We start from the raw sequence: 23,893 nt of genomic DNA, 5'->3' as shown, positions 1-23,893 counted from the left end.
GCTCGTGACCTCACACCTATGTGGGCGGAATTTGAAGCTGCCAAGGCCGAATGGGCGGTAGAGCAAGAGGCGGCCAAAGCCGCATAGAGGGAGCAGAAAAGTCAGAAAGCACTCAAGAAAAGAGAGGCCCGCCGCCGCAAGAAAGAAGAGGATGCACGCGCTGCTGCGGAGAGGTCGGCGGAGATCCAAACCCAGTTGGGTGTCGCCGACAAAGCCGGGAAGGAGAACGACGGCGTCTGGCCAGCATGTGTGAAGTAGTAATACTAGTAGTTAGTGTGTGTGTGTGTCTGTGTCGCCCGTACGTTTGTTTAATTAATTACGAGCATGTAACAGTACTACTTTAGTTTTTAGAGCAAATTACCAGTACATTAGCCTAGACTCAATGGAAAAATTCTTATCCTATGCATCAAATGGCATATCTTTCTCTATAGGAATTGAGATGCATGTCATCTCACTTCCTATGATTTTCATATTCCTATAAAATTCCTATCCTATGAACCAAAGGAGGCCTCTGCTGGAGTAACTACTGTAGCTAGCAGTACTGCTGGTATAGTAGTTTTCTTCAAGAAGCGGAATTCAAAGTCATGATGGTTCCTTCGTCCGAGAAACTTCACAGTGGGTAAGGTTGGGCCTGTGATTTGACGGCTCATTAGTAATTACTGCGGCGCGACGACCGGGGTGAGTCTCCCTTGGAGTTCTGCGGGCATGGCAAGTGGACCAGGATGGTCGACGTCCCACATGTCGGCGAGCGGAAGTATTCTTTCCGATATCGAGGAGCAAGGAAACCGCGTGGTATAGTATCACTAGTGATTTATATTTATGTTTTATTTCTAATGAATGCTAGCGTTTCAACTCTTACGATGAAGGAGTGCCAAAGACACGGCACGTGCTGGATGTCGCACACGTCAGCGAAAGGAGTGGGACATGAACAGCGTGGTAGAGCGTCTCCACTTCTGGGTCGGAGACCACACGTAGTAGTACTACTGTACTAGTGGTATGAACGATACAAAGTGCGACCCGGAGAGAAAGACACGTCTAGTTGGAAGGTCTTGGGGCATACACGTAAAGAAATATAAAACCTAATATGTGCCTCCAATTAATATAATAGTAGTAGAGTACTTAGTCACGTACTCCATAACATCACCGGGCATTGTACGTACAACATTTAGTGGTAGTAAGAGACAAATGCCTATATGCCACGCATGTTCATACTATTTGTGCCTTTCTACTTCACTTACTGCGCTACGTTACACACGTTCGCACGTCCACTCCTGGGTACATGTCCGTCTCGTAGTTCCAGTCCCACGTGTTCTTCATATAGATGGAACGATCCTTGCATGACACGTGCACCTTGATGCTAGATGTGTCGCGTGTTGGCAAAAGGATGAACAAAGCTCACGTAAAAAAATAGAGTGGAAGAACATAGATTCCCGACGACCGAGAAGGAGCAAGGAACCTCGGGGTGGAGCGTCTGCACTCATAATATTTTATATTATTCAGCGATATAAAATCAACCAATCATCTCCACAGTGGACTGGAAGAGTACGAAACACGGCAGCCCAGTGTAGTTACATCATACTAGTACATGGCTAACCCACGCTATCACCATATTTCTTGGCTTCCGTGCGAAACCTATCTCTAGTAATCCAGCAGCCCATATCGCTTCTCCCTCCTCGTCTCTCTCAAAGGCCCTGTTTGGATACTCTAACTCAGTTAAAGGTTAGAGTTAGATTCTAATCCTGAACTAACCCTGAAGTAACTCTAGCGAAAGAGGTGTTTGGATGACAGGGTTAGATGGAGCGCGGATACGGCGAGGTGCCTTCATGGGCGGTGCGAGAGGGAGGGAGGGAGGGAGAGGATGAGAAGCTTCGAGGAAGTGGGGAGGGATCTGCTGCGGGGAGAGCGAGAGAAAAATGTGTTTTTTAGTGTCGCGAGAAGAACTAACCCAAATAAGCACCTCTTGGGTGGGTTAGAATTTTTTTGTGTTAGTTGAGTTCAAACTAACCCAAACTAACTCTAACACATGGATCCAAACAGTAACCCAAACTAACCCTCCTGTTTGGATATTTTTGGGATAGTTGAGTTCAAACTAACCCAAACTAACCCTCCTGTTTGGATAATTTTGGGTTAGTTGAGTTCAAATCACACAGCCCGACCTTTCCAGCAGTAAGTAAGTTGAATCGGCTACTCCCTCACCCTCCTCGCCTCTCTGTCAAACCGTCTACGCGAAAATTGTCGTGCGTACTGCCCGGGAAAAGCCCCACCCTCAACTTTTAACTACGCGAAAATAGTTCGAGCTTGTTCGTTCTATATAAATACTAGTATTGTATGTTTATTCACCCGTGGGGTTGTTCAATGAATGGAGGACCGGGGAGCACAAGTGAACAATACTACTACCAATAGTAGTAAGTAGGAGTTGTACAGGTAGTCACCTTAAATAGAGATTTTCTTTTCTTTAATGCCACGTACACAAATTGAAACGCTTGTTGTGGAGAGAAACAGATAATCACTCCACTATATATGTACGCAGGGGCCTGTGCGCTTGCTTTACTAGGGTTGCTCTCTTCATTCTCTCATCCTCTCCAGATATAAACAAGACAGCGGTAGCGACATTTTCTATCTGCTCACCGCTGGTCACAGATCCGGCCGGATCCCTTCGGCTGGTGTGTGTAGAGGACTAGGTGCATCGTTCACGCGGTCATCGCCGACGAGGGAGGAAACCCACAGCTGCCGAACGGGCCCGATCCTCTGCCCGTGCCGTTCTCTCCGACACAGCGCCGGCTCGGGAGGTCCTCCGACCCTTCTTCCTCCCTGCCGTATTGTCCGCAGATCCGACCTGCCGCCGCCGACATCCCGACGACCCTCAGGTATAAGTTCTTCAAAAGCGGCCTTGCTCTACTGCCCTAGCTCCCCACGTGTCTGTATGTGCATCTTTTTCTACTCCCATCAGCTCTTCCAAAGCCACCTAAATTTTTAGTATTATTAGAGGTAAAGCTACTTCATGCATTCGAATCTAGGGCTTTGTTCAAACAACAAAGAAAGGGGGGAAAGTTGTAGCATGAATCTAGGACTTGATTCAAAGAGGAAATAATATGGTGAAAGTAGTAGAGACCGGATACCCAACAGGTCTCTTGGTTGAAAAGGGAAATAATGGGAAAACGCAGTACAAACTGGATAAGGAACAGATCTATTATTGGTTGAAAAAAGGATAGAAAGTGGCGGCTGGTGGACAAGTCAACAGAGTATGTCCAGGATTAGATTTGTTGCCCTCACATAGTAAAAGGTCTCCAGGATTAGAATTGCTGCCCTCACATAGTAAAAGGTCTCAGGATTAGATTTGCTGCCCTCACATAGTAAAAGGTCTCCAGGATTAGATTTGCTGCCCTCACATAGTAAAAGGTCTACAGGATTAGATTTGCTGCCCTCACATAGTACAAGGTCTCCAGGATTAGGTTTGCTGCCCTCACATAGTAAAAGGTCTCCAGGATTAGATTTGCTGCCCTCACATAGCATGAACAAACTCTGCATCACCACTTTATGCCTCCCTTTAGGTACATTGTGCCGATGCGTCCACTGTCACATGTCCATATACCAACTTTTTGCTATTTTTAATGTACGAGCGCATGTAAAATGAGGCGATCACACTGTTACCTTAAGGACATGTCTAACCAGTGTTATTGTTAATCTAATGCCTCCAGTGATATGATGCAATTAAACTGTGTTACAAATGGTACTCCTGCTGTTTTCCCCAGTATGATAAGTAAGTTGCTTCTTTACACTGCTGAGTGTCCCGGTGCCCCCACAGTCTCATGCCCTTCAACCAACTCTTTAGCTGCTGTTGATTTGCTGTATTTGGTAAACAAGCAATGCTACCATTAAAGTAATCCCATATTTGACGAATGTCATTGTTGATCGTAATGCTTCCGGTAACATGAAGCATTGCCGACGTTTTAAAATTTCTACTGTCCTTGCGTGATTTCCATGAACATAATTAAGATGCTTCTTTTCATTTCATCCGTGTTTCGTATCTTCTTATTGACCAGCAAATGTTTACTTTCTATCTTTTTGTGCAGATAGGGATATCCATTTCACCTTGTTGCTATTGTGACCTTTTGGTGAACTGCACAAAACACTTTTTTGGAATGAGTGTCTTGTGCAGTTCAACTAAAATGTCACATGGGCAACATCTCTCAATTTTGGTGGAACTGCACAAAATGGTGATTGGAGTTTCCAAAATCTCCGTCAAATTCTGCTGGTAATCTCGTGCAACATTTTATTAGCCTTTGCAAGATGAGTCGTAGCTGAATGATGCAATCTTTGCTTCATTTCAGGTGAACTGCAGAAAAAGTGGCATGAATTGAATCATCGAGTGGAGCTGCAGGTTGACTTCCACTAGTGCCAGTATTATAGTAATCATGCTCTTTATTATCTGTGTTGTGCAAACAGGAATACTCAACTACAGATGTTGTGACGGTCAAGAGCATTTGCCAAGTTCTTCGATTGTATGACATGGCTAGCCAAGACGGATTTAATCCTGATATTCACTTTATCAAAAGGCTCTAATGGGTTGGTTCTGAATCTTGCAAGCTGGGAATCAATGAGATGTGTAGGCATCTTTGTTGTACTTATTATTTGAATCTTATTTGTTGGATCTGAATCTTGCAAGATGGGAATCAATGAGATGTGTAGGCGTCTTTGTTGTACTTATTATTTGGATCTTATTTGTTGGTTCTGAATCTTGCAAGCTGGGAATCAGTGAGATGTGTAGGCATCTTTGTTGTACTTATTATTTGGATCTTATTTGTTGGTTCTGAATCTTGCAAGCTGGGAAACACAGCATGATTATGCAGAGGATAACAACCATAACAAACAGTTCAAACTTGGTAGTATTATCTTTGTGAAAGTGCGACAAATGTGCTGATCGTGTGCGTCCTGAGAATAATAATTCTAATTGTTGTGCATGTTGATCCTGTGGCACTGATAGAACGAGCCAATGCATTGCTTGTTTTAAGTATAAATTTCTATTAAAGCTAATTAAATTTAAGTAAAGTGACCACTAACTCCTGTTATTACAGTACCAATATAGACCCGCTCGTGAACCGACGTGTGGCCGGAGTAGGTTTCTTAATGGAGGCGTTTGAATGCACCGAGGGTGCATCTTCTGCCGGGCATCTAGCGGACGAGGGAGGGGTAGTAACTGTTGTCGCCTGTACACACTCAGTTTACTGTTGAATCCAGTTCCCCAAGAGCTGAAAAACGAACTGCTGCCGCCGCCTACACACTCGTTCACTTGAAGAGACTCCAATGGCGATCCGAGGGGTGAGCCTGCTGGATATGGACTTCAGCAAGGAGTTCCCCTTTGAGTTCGCCATTCAGTCCTATGGCTGCACCAAGTTGAATGTGATGTACACCAACGATCCGGACTCGGTGAAGCTCTGCCTCGCCGAGTTCAAGCAGTACCTACAGGACGAGAAATCACAAGGTTGCAGGACTAGACCTTGTGCCCATCCATTCGTCTCCTGACATGTACCAGCGGATCACCGTCGCCCAAGTATGTGTGCGGGTCGAGGTTCTCATCTACCACTTCTGTAGGGCCATCAGAGGTTCTGGAGCATTCGCCCGTTTCATCGGCAGCACCGACTGCACCTTCGCTACGGTGGAGAGAAGGAAGAACGCGACGATTCGGCCATCTGGTGCAAGAAGCTTGTCGATATCCAGAAGCAATACAAGATCATCAGCAACGGGCAGGAGAAGGACTCCATGGTTGACTTTGCCGAGACCATCATTGACCCCTGATACGCCAACATGAAAGAAGACAACGATACCAAGGACCTGAACACGTGGGAGGTACCTCTTAATCTAGCCTACATAACCTACGCGGCCAAGGACGCATACGCATGCTACGACATGTACAGGCAGATCTTGGACATGAGGGCGTGTCTGCTTCCCGTAACCGACGAGTACACGGACAGCCGCAGCGTCATGATCAAGCGTGTCAGGAAGGTCTAGATGTTGTACTTTATCTGTTTATAAGCACCTTTATCATCTGAGTGTTTCATGCATTAGCCTAAGTGTCGTAATTATCTGTTTTGTCCGAAATATTTATTTTAAGAACCCATTAACCTGTTTGCTTTTTTTAGTGGCTATTTGCTTATGTATGTAACTAGTTCACTTGTCCGTTAAAAAAACTAGTTCACTCGGTTACCGTGCTTTGAATCTCCTTCCTCTCAACATATTCCCCTCCTCAGGTGGACCCAGCAGGTCTCGTACACAGACATATGGGACCAACCACCTATCCATTTGTATTTCTTTATTTTGTTCAATCTTTCGTCCTCTTCCTATACAGCTCAGTTCTATTTTTCGTTTTCATTAATCCTATATCTGAATTTTCTCCCACTTTCTTTTTCGATGTAAACTGAGTTTTCTCCCAGTACTTTTCCCTAGAACCAACTCAACTGTCCCACGTCTAGCCTAAAAAATAATAATACCCCACGTACTATTAACTCATCAAATTTAAATGATATTTTTATTTCGTAAGTTGAAAGTTCTTACAAAATAATAATAATAATTGTTTATATATAACTTGGCAAGTTAACTCCTAGTGATTGCGTACATAAGCTTGCAAAGATTTTACTGACCAATGCAGTAATAGACGTGCAATCATGTGTTTATGTTTTTATAACATTTCTCCGTCTAGCCCAACATGATATTTTCACCCACCCCAGCAAGTCCGCGGATTTCGAGAAAAATGAAAATGGGCTTTAAATTCTACCATATATATAAACGGGCTGCATAGATGCTACATCATTGTTTCACCCAGCCCACCAAATGGACTAAAAAACAAATGGACTGGCTGACATGTGGGCCAGTAGGTCGAAGCATAAGAAGGCGTTGGATTTACATCCAACGGCCGGCATTCTTCTTCAATCTCTCGTCTTCTTCCCCTAGCGCTGCCGGGACCGCCTGCTCCAGCCTCCGGCGTCCAGCAGTATTGTTTTGCGCTCCTCAGCGAAACGCTACCCCGCCGACGGCTAGGCCATCCCTCCACTCCACACTGATACGTCTCCAACGTATCTATAATTTTTGATTGTTCCATGCTATTATATTATCTGTTTTGGATGTTTATGAGCTTTATTAAACACTTTTATATTATTTTCGGGACTAACCGATTGACCCAGAGCCCAGTGCCAGTTCCTGTTTTTTCCTTTGTTTCAGTCTTTCGAAGAAAAGGAATATCAAACGGAGTCGAAACAGAATGAAACCTTCTAGAGAAGTTATTTTTGGAAAGAAAGCAACCCGGGAGACTTGGAGTCCACGTCAAGAAAGCAACAAGGAAGGCACGAGGCAGGGGGGCGCGCCCACCCCCCCTGGGCGCGCCCTCCACCCTCGTGGGCCCCTCGTGGCTCCCCTGACGTACTTCTTTTACCTATATATTCCCATATACCCTAAAAACTTCGGAGAACAGAAGAGATCGTGAGTTGCGCCGCCGCAAGCCTCTGTAGCCACCAAAAACCAATCGGGACCCTGTTCCGGCACCCTGCCGGAGGGGGGGAACCCTCACCGGTGGCCATCTTCATCATCACGGCGCTCTCCATGACGAGGAGGGAGTAGTTCACCCTCGGGGCTGAGGGTATGTACCAGTAGCTATGTGTTTGATCTCTCTCTCTCTCTCTCGTGTTCTTGATTTGGCACGATCTTCATGTATCGCGAGCTTTGCTATTATAGTTGGATCTTATGTTTCTTCTCCCCCTCTACTCTCTTGTAATGGATTGAGTTTTCCCTTTGAAGTTATCTTATCGGATTGAGTCTTTAATGATTTGAGAACACTTGATATGTCTTGCCGTGCGTATCTGTGGTGACAATGGGATATCATGTGACTCACTTGATGTATGTTTTGGTGATCAACTTGCGGGTTCCGCCCATGAACCTATGCATAGGGGTTGGCACACGTTTTCATCTTGACTCTCCGGTATAAACTTTGGGGCACTCTTTGAGGTTCTATGTGTTGGTTGAATAGATGAATCTGAGATTGTGTGATGCATACCGTATAATCATACCCACAGATACTTGAGGTGACATTGGAGTATCGAGGTGACATTAGGGTTTTGGTTGATTTGTGTCTTAAGGTGTTATTCTAGTACGAACTCTAGGGCTGTTTGTGACACTTATAGGAATAGCCCAACGGATTGATTGGAAAGAATAACTTTGAGGTGGTTTCATACCCTACCATAATCTCTTCGTTTGTTCTCCGCTATTAGTGACTTTGGAGTGACTCTTTGTTGCATGTTGAGGGATAGTTATATGATCCAATTATGTTATTATTGTTGAGAGAACTTGCACTAGTCAAAGTATGAACCCTAGGCCTTGTTTCAACGCATTGCAATACCGTTTACGCTCACTTTTATCATTAGTTACCTTGCTGTTTTTATAATTTCACATTACAAAAACCTATATCTACCATCCATATTGCACTTGTATCACCATCTCTTCACCGAACTAGTGCACCTATACAATTTACCATTGTATTGGGTGTGTTGGGGACACAAGAGACTCTTTGTTATTTGGTTGTAGGGTTGTTTGAGAGAGACCATCTTCATCCTACGCCTCCCACGGATTGATAAACCTTAGGTCATCCACTTGAGGGAAATTTGCTACTGTCCTACAAACCTCTGCACTTGGAGGCCCAACAACGTCTACAAGAAGATGGTTGTGTAGTAGACATCAAGCAGTTTCTGGCGCCGTTGCTAGGGAGGTGAGTGCTTGAAGGTATATCTTTAGATCTTGCAATCGAATCTTTTTGTTTCTTGTTTTAGCACTAGTTTAGTTTATAAAAGAAAAAACTGCAAAAAATGGAATTGAGTTTGTCTCATACGCTTCATCTTTTTAATATCTTTCGTGAGTATGATGGAAAGGAAAATTGTGCCAAAGTACTAGAAGAAGAATTACATAGAATGCTTGGAATAAAATATGTGAACAATGAGCATGATTGCAATGTTGTTAGTATGAATTCCTTGAATATCCATGATGCTAATGATATGCAAAGCCACAAGCTTGGGGAAGCTATGTTTGATGAAGATGATATTTTTTGTCCCCCAAGCTTTGATGAGCAAATTTATTATGATGAAAGCATGCCTCCTATCTATGATGATTATTGTGATGACACGTATGCTCTAAAGAATGATGATAACCATGAAACTTGTCATCTTGATCTTAATTTTCAATCACATGATAGTTATTTTGTTGATTTTGCTCCCACTATTCCGAATGAGAAGAATTTTGCTTATGTGGAGAGTAATAAAACTTATACGCAAGTAGATCATGAAAAGAATGCTTTAGGTGCTGGTTATATTGTTGAAGTCATTCATGATGCTACTGAAAATTATCATGAGGGAGGAACATATGCTTGTAGGAATTGCAATAATATCAAGTTTCCTCTCTATGTGCTTAAAATCTTGAAGTTATGCTTGTTTTACCTTCCTATGCTATCTGATTATTGGTCCCATAAGTTGTTTGCTCAGAAAATCCCTATGCATAGGAAGCGGGTTAGACTTAAATGTGCTAGTCATATTCTTCATGATGCTCTCTTTATGTTTCAATTCTTATCTTTTTGTGAGCATCATTGAAATCATGCCTAGCTAGGGGCGTTAAACGTTAGCGCTTGTTGGGAGGCAACCCAATTTTATTTTAGTTTCTTGCTTTTTGGTTCTTTTTAGTAATAAATAATCCATCTAGCTTATGTTTAGATGTGGTTTTGTGTTTTAATTAGTGTTTGTGCCAAGTAGAACCTTTGGGAAGACTTGGGTGAAGTCTTTATGATCATGTTGTAAAAAACAGAAACTTTAGCGCTCACGATATTAGCTTCAACTTTTTACTGGAGAGTGATATTTAGTTGATTCTTTTTGAAGATGATTACTAGAAAAATTCCTCAGGTCCTCCAATTTATTTTAGAATTTTTGGAGTTCCAGAAGTATACGTTACTTACAGATTACTACAGACTGTTCTGTTTTTTGACAGATTCTGTTTTTCGTGTGTTGTTTGCTTATTTTGATGAATCTATGGCTAGTAAAATAGTTTACAAACCATAGAGAAGTTGTATTACAGTAGGTTTAACACCAATATAAATAAAGAATGAGTTCATTACAGTACCTTGAAGTGGTGTTTTGTTTTCTTTCGCTAACGGAGCTCACGAGATTTTCTGTTAAGTTTTGTGTTGCGAAGTTTTCAAGTTTTGGGTAAAGATTCGATGGACTACAGAATAAGGAGTGGCAAGAGCCTAAGCTTGGGGATGCCCAAGGCACCCCAAGGTAATATTCAAGGACAACCAAGAGCCTAAGCTTGGGGATGCCCCAGATGGCATCCCCTCTTTCGTCTTCGTTCATCGGTAACTTTACTTGGAGCTATATATTTATTCGCCACATGATATGTGTTTTGCTTGGAGCATCATTTTATTTTCTTTAGCTTTGCTTGCTGTTTGAATTAAATACTAAGATCTGAAATTATTAAATGGGAGAGTCTTCACATAGTTGTATAATTATACAACTACTCATTGATCTTCACTCATATCTTTCGGAGTAGTTTGTCATTTGCTCTAGTGCTTCACTTATATCTTTTAGAGCACAATGGTGGTTTTATTTTGAAGAAATAGATGAACTCTCATGCTTCACCTATATTATTTTGAGAGTCTTAAATAGCATGGTAATTTGCTTAATCCTAATGTGCTAGGTATTCAAGACTAGTAAAAACTTTCTTATAAGTGTGTTGAATACTAAGAGAAGTTTGATGCTTGATGATTGTTTTGAGACATGGAGGTAGTGATATTAAAGTTGTGCTAGTTGAGTAGTTGTGAATTTGAGAAATACTTGTGTTGAAGTTTGTAAGTCCCGTAGCATGCACGTATGGTAAACGTTATGTAACAAATTTGAAACATGAGGTGTTCTTTGAGTGTCCTCCTTATGAGTGGCGGTCGGGGACGAGCGATGGTCTTTTCCTACCAATCTATCCCCCTAGGAGCATGCGCGTAGTGCTTGGTTTTTGATGACTTGTACATTTTTGCAATAAGTATGTGAGTTCTTTATGACTAATGTTGAGTCCATGGATTATACGCACTCTCACACCTTTCCATCATTGCTAGCCTCTTCGGTACCGTGCATTGCCCTTTCTCACATTGAGAATTGGTGCAAACTTCGCCGGTGCATCCAAACCTCGTGATATGATACGCTCTGTCACACATAAACCTCCTTATATCTTCCTCAAAACACCATACCTACCTATTATGGCATTTCCATAGCCATTCCGAGATATATTGCCATGCAACTTTCCACCGTTCCGTTTATCATGACACGTTCATCATTGTCATATTGCTTTGCATGATCATGTAGTTGACATTTGTGGCAAAGCCACCATTCATAATTCTTTCATACATGTCACTCTTGATTCATTGCATATCCCGGTACACCGCCGGAGGCATTCGCATAGAGTCATACTTTGTTCTAGTATCGAGTTGTAATCATTGAGTTGTAAATAAATAGAAGTGTAATGATCATCATTTTCTAGAGCATTGTCCCAAGTGAGGAATAAAAAAAAAAGAGAAAGGCCATAAAAAAAGAGACAAGGCCCAAAAAATGAGAGAAAAAGAGAGAAGGGACAATGTTACTATCCTTTTACCACACTTTTGCTTCAAAGTAGCACCATAACCTTCATGATAGAGAGTCTCTTGTTTTGTCACTTTCATATACTAGTGGGAATTTTTCATTATAGAACTTGGCTTGTATATTCCAACAATGGGCCTCCTCAAGTGCCCTAGGTCTTTGTGAGCAAGCAAATTGGTTGCACACCCACTTAGTTTCTTTTGTTGAGCTTTCATATATTTATAGCTCTAGTGCACCTGTTGCATGGCAATCCCTACTCCTTGCATTAACACCAATCGATGGGCATCTCCATAGCTCATTGATTAGCCATGTTGATGTGAGACTTTCTCCTGTTTTGTCTTCTCCACATAACCCCCATCATTATATTCTATTCCACCCATAGTGCTATATCCATGGCTCACGCTCATGTATTGCGTGAAGGTTGAAAAAGTTTGAGATTACTAATGTATGAAACAATTGCTTGGCTTGTCATCGGGGTTGTGCATGATGAGAGCATTCTTGTGTGATGAAAATGGAGCATGACTAAACTATATGATTTTGTAGGGATGAACTTTCTTTGGCCATGTTATTTTGAGAGGACATAATTGCTTAGTTAGTATGCTTGAAGTGTTATTACTTTTATGTCAATATGAACTTTCATCTTGAATCTTTCGGATCTGAATATTCATACCACAATTAAGAAGAATTACATCGAAATTATGCCAAGTAGCATTCCACATCAAAAATTCTGTTTTTATCATTTACCTACTCGAGGACGAGCAGGAATTAAGCTTGGGGATGCTGATACGTCTCCAACGTATCTATAATTTTTGATTGTTCCATGCTATTATATTATCTGTTTTGGATGTTTATGGGCTTTATTAAACACTTTTATATTATTTTTGGGACTAACCTATTGACCCAGAGCCCAGTGCCAGTTCATGTTTTTTCCCTTGTTTCAGTGTTTCGAAGAAAAGGAATATCAAACGGAGTCGAAACGGAATGAAACCTTCTGGAGAAGTTATTTTTGGAAAGAAAGCAACCCGGGAGACTTGGAGTCCACGTCAAGAAAGCAACAGGAAGGCACGAGGCAGGGGGCGCGCCCACCCCCCTGGGCGCGCCCTCCACCCTCGTGGGCCCCTCATGGCTCCCCTGACGTACTTCTTTCACCTATATATTCCCATATACCCTAAAAACTTCGGAGAACAGAAGAGACCGGGAGTTCCGCCGCCGCAAGCCTCTGTAGCCACCAAAAACCAATCGGGACCCTGTTCCGGCACCCTGCCGGAGGGGGGAACCCTCGCCGGTGGCCATCTTCATCATCACGGCGCTCTCCATGACGAGGAGGGAGTAGTTCACCCTCGGGGCTAAGGGTATGTACCAGTACCTATGTGTTTGATCTCTCTCTCTCTCTCTCGTGTTCTTGATTTGGCACGATCTTCATGTATCGCGAGCTTTGCTATTATAGTTGGATCTTATGTTTCTTCTCCCCCTCTACTCTCTTGTAATGGATTGAGTTTTCCCTTTGAAGTTATCTTATCGGATTGAGTCTTTAATGATTTGAGAACACTTGATGTATGTCTTGTCGTGTGTATCTGTGGTGACAATGGGATATCACGTGACTCACTTGATGTATGTTTTCGTGATCAACTTGCGGTTTCCGCCCATGAACCTATGCATAGGGGTTGGCACATGTTTTCGTCTTGACTCTCCGGTATTAACTTTGGGGCACTCTTTGAGGTTCTATGTGTTGGTTGAATAGATGAATCTGAGATTGTGTGATGCATATCGTATAATCATACCCACGGATACTTGAGGTGACATTGGAGTATCTAGGTGACATTAGGGTTTTGGTTGATTTGTGTCTTAAGGTGTTATTCTAGTATGAACTCTAGGGCTGTTTGTGACACTTATAGGAATAGCCCAACGGATTGATTGGAAAGAATAACTTTGAGGTGGTTTCGTACCCTACCATAATCTCTTCGTTTGTTCTCCGCTATTAGTGACTTTGGAGTGACTCTTTGTTGCATGTTGAGGGATAGTTATATGATCCAATTATGTTATTATTGTTGAGAGAACTTGCACTAGTCAAAGTATGAACCCTAGGCCTTGTTTCAACGCATTGCAATACCGTTTACGCTCACTTTTATCATTAGTTACCTTGCTGTTTTTATAATTTCAGATTACAAAAACCTATATCTACCATCCATATTGCACTTGTATCACCATCTCTTCACCGAACTAGTGCACCTATACAATTTACCATTGTATTGGGTGTGTTGGGGACACAAGAGACTCTTTTTATTTGGTTGCAGGGTTGTTTGAGAGAGACCATCTTCATCCTACGCCTCCCACGTATTGATAAACCTTAGGTCATCCACTTGAGGGAAATTTGCCACTGTCCTACAAACCTCTGCACTTGGAGGCCCGACAACGTCTACAAGAAGAAGGTTGTGTAGTAGACATCACACACCTCCTGCTATTCTCTGCCGAGTGTAGGCCCACCCCGCACCCGAACCAGTCAAGTTTCCCACTCCTCTCCGTCTACGACTCCACTGCCGCGTCTTCCCCATCTCCGGGTCGTTCCAGTCTGGGGCCTCGCCGTCGTCCACCGCCTCGGTGCGCTCAGCGCGGCGTGGTCAACATACGAGAGTCATCGGAATAGGACTCTACGTGGAGAGCCTAACGGCTGGGACCCAAGAGGTCCATGGTCACATGCTAGGAAACTTCCTCTTATTACGCACTGTACATGGGAAGGGCTTCTGTATTTCGCGAAAAAAATGTCCCCGCGCTGACAGGTCGGACCCACCAGCTATATCTTCGCACGCAAGGAAGTGCCTCCTTATTACGCACAAAAAAATGAATACCCCCTGCTAGCTGGGACCCACCATAGTGGGTGGCTGACTTGTGGGCCTACTAAGTTGACGGGGACGGAGGGCTTTGTCAACTTAGTCAATATGAACGATTCTAGCTCCAGTGACCGTACGATGTCCATCCAGCGGCCATAGTGCTTCTTCAACCTCTGGTCTTCTTGCTCCAGCCGCCCAAAGCAGCGCCGGTCGTGCCGCGTGCTCCTGCCACCCATGGCCGGCTTTGATACCGCGGAGGCCTCACCGCCCCTACTACTCCCACCGATGGCCAGGGCATCCCTCTACTCACCCACACCCCCTGTTATTCTGCGGCAACGGCAGCCTCACGCCGCAGCCGAACCAGTGAACCCTCGTACTCCTCTCCGCGTGGGCATCCACTGCCGCGTCTTCCCCGGCTCCGCGTCGTCCCCTTCGTAGGCCTCGTTGTCGTCCACCGCTTTGGTGCTCTCGGCGCGGCGTGGTCAATGTGGTCAATGACTGACTTCCATCGAAAGAGTATTGTACGTGGAGAGGCTGATAGCTGGGTCCATGGCCGCACCTGGGTCCACGGCCACAGCCAAGTTTTTTTTGTGATTTGCCAAGTAAGTCGCTTTGTCAGGCCTGTTGGGCTGCAAATCTTTCAAGACAAGGAGAGCTTCATTCGGCTGGCCGAGAAAATGGCCTATCAGTAATGAGAAATGGGCTGTACATTTTTAAAACACATCAAACCGGCAATTAGTTTCAAAATTCTTTTTTTCATTTCGAGATTTTAAATTGCATTGATTTTTATGCATGGACAATTTGTTGGATTTTATATTGATATACATTTATTTTTAAAATCAGTTTGAATGTGACTCGAAATTTCGGGATTAAAAACAGTTCAGACCGCATCGAAATATGCAAAATTTCGTATAATTTTTTAACCGTGGCCACAATATGGGATGTAATGCTAACAAAAAGAATATGGGCTCCAAAAAAACCTTAAGAATTAGCAAATGGGCTGTAAACAATTAGAAATAATGGCAGATGGGTTGTATGCTATTTTCCACAGATTTGAGGTTTTCCTAAAAAAAAGGTTGATGCATAAGCAGTGACTCTTGGATTTCCATCCAACGGCCGTCGTGCTTCTTCAATCTCTGCTCTTCCTGCTCCAGCCGCTCAAACAAGCGCCGGCAGGACTGCCTGCTCCCTCCTCCCCACGGCCGGCTGTGCTGTTGCGCAGGCCTCACCGCCCCACCGTGCTCCCATCGCTGGCCTAGCCATCCCTCTACTCACCCACACCTGCTGTTATTCTCCGGCGACGTCAGATGAACCATTAAACCCTCGTACAGTCTTACTCCCCTCCGTGTGGGAAACAACTGCCGAGTCTTCCCTGCCTCCGTGTCGTTCCCTTCCTAGGCCTCGCCGTTGTCCACCGCCCTGGTGCTCTCGGCGCGGCCTGGTCAACATGGTCAACGACCGACATGCATCTGAAGTTGACTGTACGTGGAGAGGCTGGCAGCTGGGTCCACGGCCGCACGCAAGGAAATGCCTCCTTATTACGCACAAAATAATGATTCCTCCACCTGATATCTGGGACCCACCGAAAGGGCCTCTGTATTTCGCGAAAAAAACGTTACCGCCGCTGACAGCTTGGACCCACCAGCTATATCTTCACACGCAAGGAAGTGCCTCCTTATTACGCACAAAAAAATGAATACTCCCCCTGCTAGCTGGGACCCAATATAGTGGCAGGCTGACTTGTGGGCCTACTAAGTTGACGGGGACGGAGGGCTTTGTCAACTTAGTCAATATGCACGATTCTAGCTCCAGTGACCGTACGATGTCCATCCAACGGCCGTAGTGCTTCTTCAACCTCTGGTCTTCTTGCTCCAGCCGCCCAAACCAGCGCCGGTCGTTCCTCGTGCTCCTGCCTCCCGTGGCCGGCTGCGATGCGGCGGAGGCCTCACCACCCCCTACTACTCCCACCGCTGGCCAGGCCATCCTTCTACTCACCCACAGCCCCTGTTATTCTGCGGCGATGGCAGCCTCACACCGCAGCGAACCAGTGAACCCTCATACTCCTCTACGCGTGGGCATCCACTGCCGCGTCTTCCCCGGCTCCGCGTCGTCCCCTGCCTAGGCCTCGCCATCGTCCACCGCCCTGGTGCTCTCGGTGCGGCGTGGTCAATGTGGTCAAGGAACGACTTCCATCAGACGTGGACTGTACGTGGAGAAGATGACAGCTGGGTCCACGGCCGCAGCAAGGAAGTGCCTCCTTATTACGCGCAAAATAATTATTCCTCCACCTGACAGCGGGGACCCACTGGACGGGCCACCGTATTTCGCGAAAAAAACGTTTCCCCCTGACTGCTGGGACCCACTAGCTACATCTTCGCACGCAAGGAAGTGCGTCCGGGCAAAAAAACGATTCGCCCCCCTAACTGCTGGGACCCACCAGCTACATCTTCACAGGCAAGGAAGTGCGTGACAGTCGGGACCCACATGGTCGAAGCGTATGTAGCGTTGTCATTCTGGTCGCGAACGTGTAACTACATACTGGTCGATGTAGAGGCGTGTACGTGTCGTCGTAGAGGCGCGCACGTAGCATGTACACATACGTACAGCGGCCAGGGTGCAAGAAAGTAAATACGGCCACATACGTACATACGGGCGGGGTCTCGAACGCCTACTCACGCGTACGTACGGCCAGGGCTCGTGTACAAGGCTGGGTCGGAACGGAGAAACAATGTCGTCGTCGTATTCATGGGGAGGCAACAGAATGCGTCGTGTTCATCGGGAGGCAACGGAACGCGTGGGAGCCAACCGGCTTGGACGGAACAGCTGATGGAAACGAGGCCTGGCGTACCGCAGAACGGTGGAAATGGCCTTGTGTTCGACCGGCCACGTTCGAAACGGGATCCTGTTCATCGGGAGGGGTCTGGCGTACCGCAAAACGGAGGAAACGGACCACCTACAGTCGAAACAGGGGTCCTGTTGATCAGGAGGGGTGTGGCGTACTGCAAACGGAGGAAACGGACTTGTGTTGGAGCGCTACGGTCGAAACGGGGGTCCTGTTCATCGGGAGGGGTGTGGCGTACCGCATAACGGGACTCCACGGGATACTGTTCATCTCCACCGCCGACCCCCTCCAGCCTCCACGGGCTACTGTTCATCCACCGTCGACCTCCTCCAGCCTCCACCTGCGATTTTTCATCCACAGGCTCCTGTTCATCTAGCCTCCACCGCGCGCTACTCCACCGGCTACTGTTCAACCAGCCCTCTCCACGGGCTCCTGTTCAACCACCCCTCCACGGGCTATTGTTCATCCAGCCCTCCACCGTCTACTGTTCATACTGCCCTCCACGGGGTGGTCCTGTTCATCCTACCCTCCACGGGGTCCTGTTCATCCAGCCCCAACCGGCTCGAACGATCGGGGTCCTGTTCATCCACCCCCACCGGGAACTGTTCATCCAAAACCCCCAGCAACGCTCACTGTTCATCCAGAGGCAACACCACGGGGTCCTGTTCATCCACCCCCACTGGGAACTGTTCATCCAAACCCCCCCGGCAACGCTCACTGTTCATCCAAAGACAGCATCGATCGGCTTCAGTTAGCAGCAGTAGCGAAGGAATCGCTCGATCGGGTTCAGTTATCAGCCATTGATCGATCGCTCGGGTTCAGTAACGCATAGCCTACAGTGCAATCGCTCGGGTTCAGTTAGAGCCCAACGCCTCGCTCGGGTTCAGTTAGAGCCCAACGCCTCGCACCCATGCGCGTGCGTGTACGAGAGAAACGCGCATCGCTCAGCCCCGACCACCCACCGTAACCGGGAACACCCCGATATTTTCCTTGCCCTCGCTTCTACCATGGGTTTTTCCGTCATGGACGGCACAAAGAATGTCATGCAGCTGCATCTCCGGCCCGCCCAGGCCGAAAAGCCCATTTTCTGTCATGATTTTTTGTCATAGAAGTAGGACCCCACTGAGGGAGTCCTGGATTAGGGGGTCCTCGGATTGCCGGACTATATACTTTGGCCGGACTGTTGGACTATGAAGATACAAGATTGAAGACTTCGTCCCGTGTCCGGATGGGACTCTCCTTGGCGTGGAAGGCAAGCTTGGCAATTCGGATATGTAGATCTCCTCCCTTGTAACCGACTCTGTGTAACCCTAGCCCCCTCCGGTGTCTATATAAGCCGGAGGGTTTAGTCCGTAGGACAACAACAATGATAACCATAGGCTAGCTTCTAGGTTTAGCCTCTATGATCTCGTGGTAGATCAACTCTTGTAATACTCATATCATCAAGATCAATCAAGCAGGAAGTAGGGTATTACCTCCATCGAGAGGGCCCGAACCTGGGTAAACATTGTGTCCCCCACCTCCTGTTACCATCCGCCTTAGACGCACAGTTCAGGACCCCCTACCCGAGATCCGCCGGTTTTGACACCGACATTGGTGCTTTCATTGAGAGTTCCACTGTGCCGTCGCGATAAAGGCTTGATGGCTCCTTCGATCATCAACAACGATGCGATCCAGGGCGAGGCTTTCCTCCCCGGACAAATCTTCGTATTCGGCGGCTTCGTACTGCGGGCCAACTCACTTGGCCATCTGGAGCAGATCAAGAGCTACGCCCCTGGCCATCAGGTCAGGTTTGGAAACTTGAACTATACTGCCGACATCCGCGGAGACTTGATCTTCGACGGATTCGAGCCCACGTCAGGTGCGCCGCACAATCACGATGAGCATGACCTAGCTCTGCCATCGGACAGTGTTCGGGAGATCACACCTGTAGCTACTCCGGCCCTCAATGCGGAGCAGATCGTGCCGTCCGAGGACAGGTGGATAGACCCCGCCACGGAGGCCGCGCATGCAGCGGCGATAGAGCCGAATACTGACTTCACCTCCTATGAGACTCGTGTTGCCGGACACTTGGATTCGTCCCCGTTCACGGGCTCCGAACCGCCTGCATCCGTTCCTATCGAATCTAATTGGGCACCGATTATGGAGTTTTCCTCTGCGGATATCTTTCAGCACTCACCACTGGGCGACGTGCTAAACTCATTCAGGTCTCTCTCCTTGTCAGGAGTCCCTTGGCCGCACTATGTCCGGCTGGAGTGGGAGGCGGACAACGAACAAATTCGTTCCCCACCCACCACCCACTTGGTAGCCACTGTCGACGACTTAACCGACATGCTCGATTTCGGCTCCGAAGACATCGACGGTATGGACGACGATGCAGGAGAAGAACAGGAACCGCCGCCCACAGGGCGCTGGACTTCCACCTCATCTTACGATATATACATGGTGGATACCCCTAAAGAAAACAACGACGAGGAACGGGAAGAAGCAGCGAAGGACAGTTCCCTCGAGAAGCAACCAAAGCGACGGCGTAGGCGCCGCTCCAAACCCCGTCTCAGCAAAAACGGCGGTAACAGCGCAAAAAAGTATAATACCCCGGACGACTCCAGAGGAAACGACGACCACATGGACCCAGCGACAGAGCAGGATGAACCAGCGGACAGCGAACACAGTACGGAGCCGCTTTCCGACAACGGTGATGCCGAGGGTAAAGCTAATCAACCTATCTCCAGAGAGGAGAACAGTCCGGACGACGATGCACACATCATCCCGGAAAGGCACTTGGAGCAAGAGAACCTCCATAGAAGGCTCCTTGCCACCGCGAGGAGCCTAAAGAACCAGAAGCAAAGGCTCAAGGCCGCGCAAAATACACTCAACAGTAGATGGAACAAAGTGCTCGACACTGCAGAAAAGTATGGTGGCAGTCGCCACACAAAGAGCTATCCAAAGCGCAAGATGCTGCCTGAATTTGATGACGAGGCTTTAGAGCCCACACAGCCAAAAAATAAAACGTCCAATCAGCCGGATCGACCACCCCGTGGCCGTCATAGGGCGGCTAACGACGTCGGTATGACCAGGTCCATCTACGGATCTAGGAAGCGCGCTCCGGCACAGAATCAAAACTGAACACTACAACCGTCAGAACGTCATGACACATCCAAGTACAGGGGTGCCGCGCACCCCCTATGCTTCACCGATGAGGTGCTGAATCACGAATTCCCAGAGGGATTCAAACCCGTGAACATAGAGGCGTACGAGGAACGACAGACCCTGGGGTCTGGATTGAGGACTTTATCCTTCATATCCATATGGCTCGCGGAGATGATCTCCACGCCATCAAATACTTGCCCCTCAAGTTGAAAGGACCAGCTCGGCATTGGCTGAAGAGCCTCCCCGAAAACTCAATTGGAAGTTGGGAAGAGCTTGAGGATGCTTTTGGGGCTAATTTTCCAGGGACCTATGTCCGACCTCCGGATGCAGACGATTTAAGTCATATAATTCAACAGCCCAGAGAGTCAGCCCGAAAGCTTTGGAACAGATTCCTCACTAAGAAGAATCAAATCGTCGCTTGCCCGGATGCCAAAGCTTTAGCAGCTTTCAAGCATAGTGTCCGGGACGAATGGCTCGCCAGACACCTCGGCCAGGAAAAACCGAAGACAATGGCAGCCCTGACAAGCCTTATGACCCGCTTTTGTGCGGGCGAAGATAGTTGGCTGGCCCGTAGCGGCACCAGCGATCCAGGCACATCCGAAGTCAGGGATGGTAATGGGAAACCGCGACGCCATAAAAGCAAGCATCAAAGCAATGAAGACAGCCCAGACAACACGGCGCTAAACGCCGGATTCAGGGGCTCTCAACCCGGTCAACCGAAAAAGCCATTTAAAGGCAGCCGAGATGGACCGTCCAGCCTAAACAAGATTCTAGACAGATTATGTCAGATTCATGGCACCTTCGACAAACCTGCAAATCACACCAACAGAGAATGATGGGTCTTCAAGCAAGCCGGCAAGCTAAACGCCGAGCACAAGGGGAGGGAGACACCAAGTGAAGACGAGGATGAGCCTCGCCGGCAAAACACTGGGGGACAGAAAAAATTCCCACTAGAGGTCAAAACAGTGAACATGATTCACGTAATGAAGAGGAGGAGCAAACGCGCACTCCGAGATGTATGCGCCGTGGAGCCCGCCACCCCCAAATTCAACCCCTGGTCGGCCTGCCCGATCACTTTCGATCGTAGGGATCACCCGTTTAGTATCCGGCACGGAGGATCTGCTGCCTTGGTGCTAGACCCAGTAATTAACGGATACCATCTCACCCGAGTCCTTATGGACGGCGGCAGTAGTCTCAATCTGATATATCAGAACACAGTCCGCAAAATGGGGATAGACCCGACAAGAATTAACCAAAGCAATACTACCTTTAAAGGAGTAATACCAGGCCCAGAGGCCCGCTCCACGGGCTCTCTAGTACTAGAGATTGTATTCGGTTCTCCCGACAACTTTCAAAGTGAAAAGTTAACCTTCGACATCGCTCCATTCCGAAGCAGCTATCAAGCACTACTCGGAAGAACAACCTTCGCTCGTTTTAACGCAGTACCGCATTATGCTTATCTTAAGCTTAAGATGCCCGGTCCACGTGGCACCATCATAGTTAGCGGAAACGCAGAGCGTTCCTTGCGTACGGAAGAATGTGTGGCGGCTTTAGCAGCCGAACACCAACTGGCCTCTCCAACCAGAATAAATGATCTGTCGTCAAGACCGCGGACACGGCTAGACGAGTCCGGCGCAACACTAGCTGTAACAGTTCAGATAAACCTGAGATTGGGTTGATGGATATATCCCCATAAGTGGCGCTAGGGGCTTCCCGCATGTAAAAAAGAACTACAGTTCGGGTTGCCCTTATTTAGATTGAATTTAAATGGTTTATTAAGAATAACCAATTTTTCGCACGAATACTTTCACCTGAGTTTTTCTCTTCTACAGATGACAATCGTGCTACACCCTTCCAGGATACGGCACAACGGAGACACAGGCGCAGACGTGCAGCAGGGCCCCGCTCAAAGGTTTCTTTTTAGATTAAGACCCTTGTAAACCTTTCTTACTGTCTCTTGTTGCTTTACACCCTCCGGATACTAAACACAACAGAGAGGGATGCTGGCGTTATTGGCATTTCGCCACGCCAGACTAATGCACATACCTGCAAATTCAGGGTTCATTATCAAGGGCGTTACTCAGCCCGGTATATGTTGTAAAGACCAAATACCTTAGGGAGTGTTCGGCGTCGCGAGTTTGGCCTTATATGCATCAGCTCTGAATCATGTCTTTGTCAATAGTTGGGTTTGCCCGGCTCCCATGTTTTGGTACCTTACGTTCCGCTATATCGGCTAACGTAGCACTGGGAGAACTACTGCGATTGTGCCCTGGTTCATCCGGACGAGCACCTCAGTAGAGAAAGCCGAAAACTGACTGTCATGATACAGCGCGAGACTGGTCAACCACTTGATGACTTATCGGAATCTTCGCGATTCCTCCGCATTAACGAAGGACCGGTTTCCCGGTCATGTATGTACGCGCACCGTCTTCGGATAGACGCGGAAGTACCAGGGGCTATATAGTAGCCCCACCGTCAAACTCCTATGGCTAAGTGAAAGTGTTAAAGCAATATAGTCCGATTGCCTTGTTCGCCGCGCTATCACCTCCTTAATGGACCAAGACATTGGATCAAGTGTGAATACGCGCTTTTCCGAACACCCCCGCATTATATGCGTGGGGGCTGAAGCCGACGACTGCAAACTTTCAGGTTATATACATACATAAACGGCCGCACAGGAGGCATCATAATACTTTCAGGCAAAAGTATAAACACAGCCTTTATAATCCTAATAGCATTGTTTTTACAATCGGGTTACATGTAACTAGAACATGATACTCTTCGAGCAATGATCCTCTATTAAACGAGCGCCTTCTAGGACTTCTTCAAAATAGTGCTCGGCAGATGCCCGGCCTACGGCCGGACTCTGGGTTGCAATAGCGGTGGCCTCCATCTCTGCCTAGTATGTCTTAACACGGGCAAGAGCCATCCGCGCACCCTCTATGCACGGCGACCTCTTTGCAGCGTCGATATGCGGCACATCACCAAGGAATCGTTGCACTAAACCAAAATAACTATTCGGCCTTGGTCCTTCCGGCCAAAGATGATCCACGACAGACCTCATGGCAAGCCCGGACAACCTATGGAGCTCAGCCCACTCGGCCATTTGCTCATTCAGCAGCAGCGGACGCGTTGGAGTTTTTTTTATCTTTGAAAAATTTAGTCGCATCAGCAGCACTCGTTGCCAAGTCCACGTACGCGTCTGCAGCACTCCATAATTGATCCAGAGGGGCATACTTCGGATCTCCGAACTTTGTCCGCAACAAAAAGGGCTTCCCAGCCGTGATATCTCCGGCTTGACGAAGCTCCTCCTTCGCCGCTCTGATTTTTGAGCGGGTCTCCTTGGCTGCTACCATGGCTTTCTCCAGGTCCGCCGCTTTCGCTTGACTTTCCTTTTCGAGAAGTTCATACCGGTCGGCGGCATC

Source organism: Aegilops tauschii, chromosome 5, assembly GCF_002575655.3.
Source record: "Aegilops tauschii subsp. strangulata cultivar AL8/78 chromosome 5, Aet v6.0, whole genome shotgun sequence".
NCBI lineage: Eukaryota > Viridiplantae > Streptophyta > Magnoliopsida > Poales > Poaceae > Aegilops > Aegilops tauschii.
Note: the sequence above shows the minus strand (reverse complement) of the source record.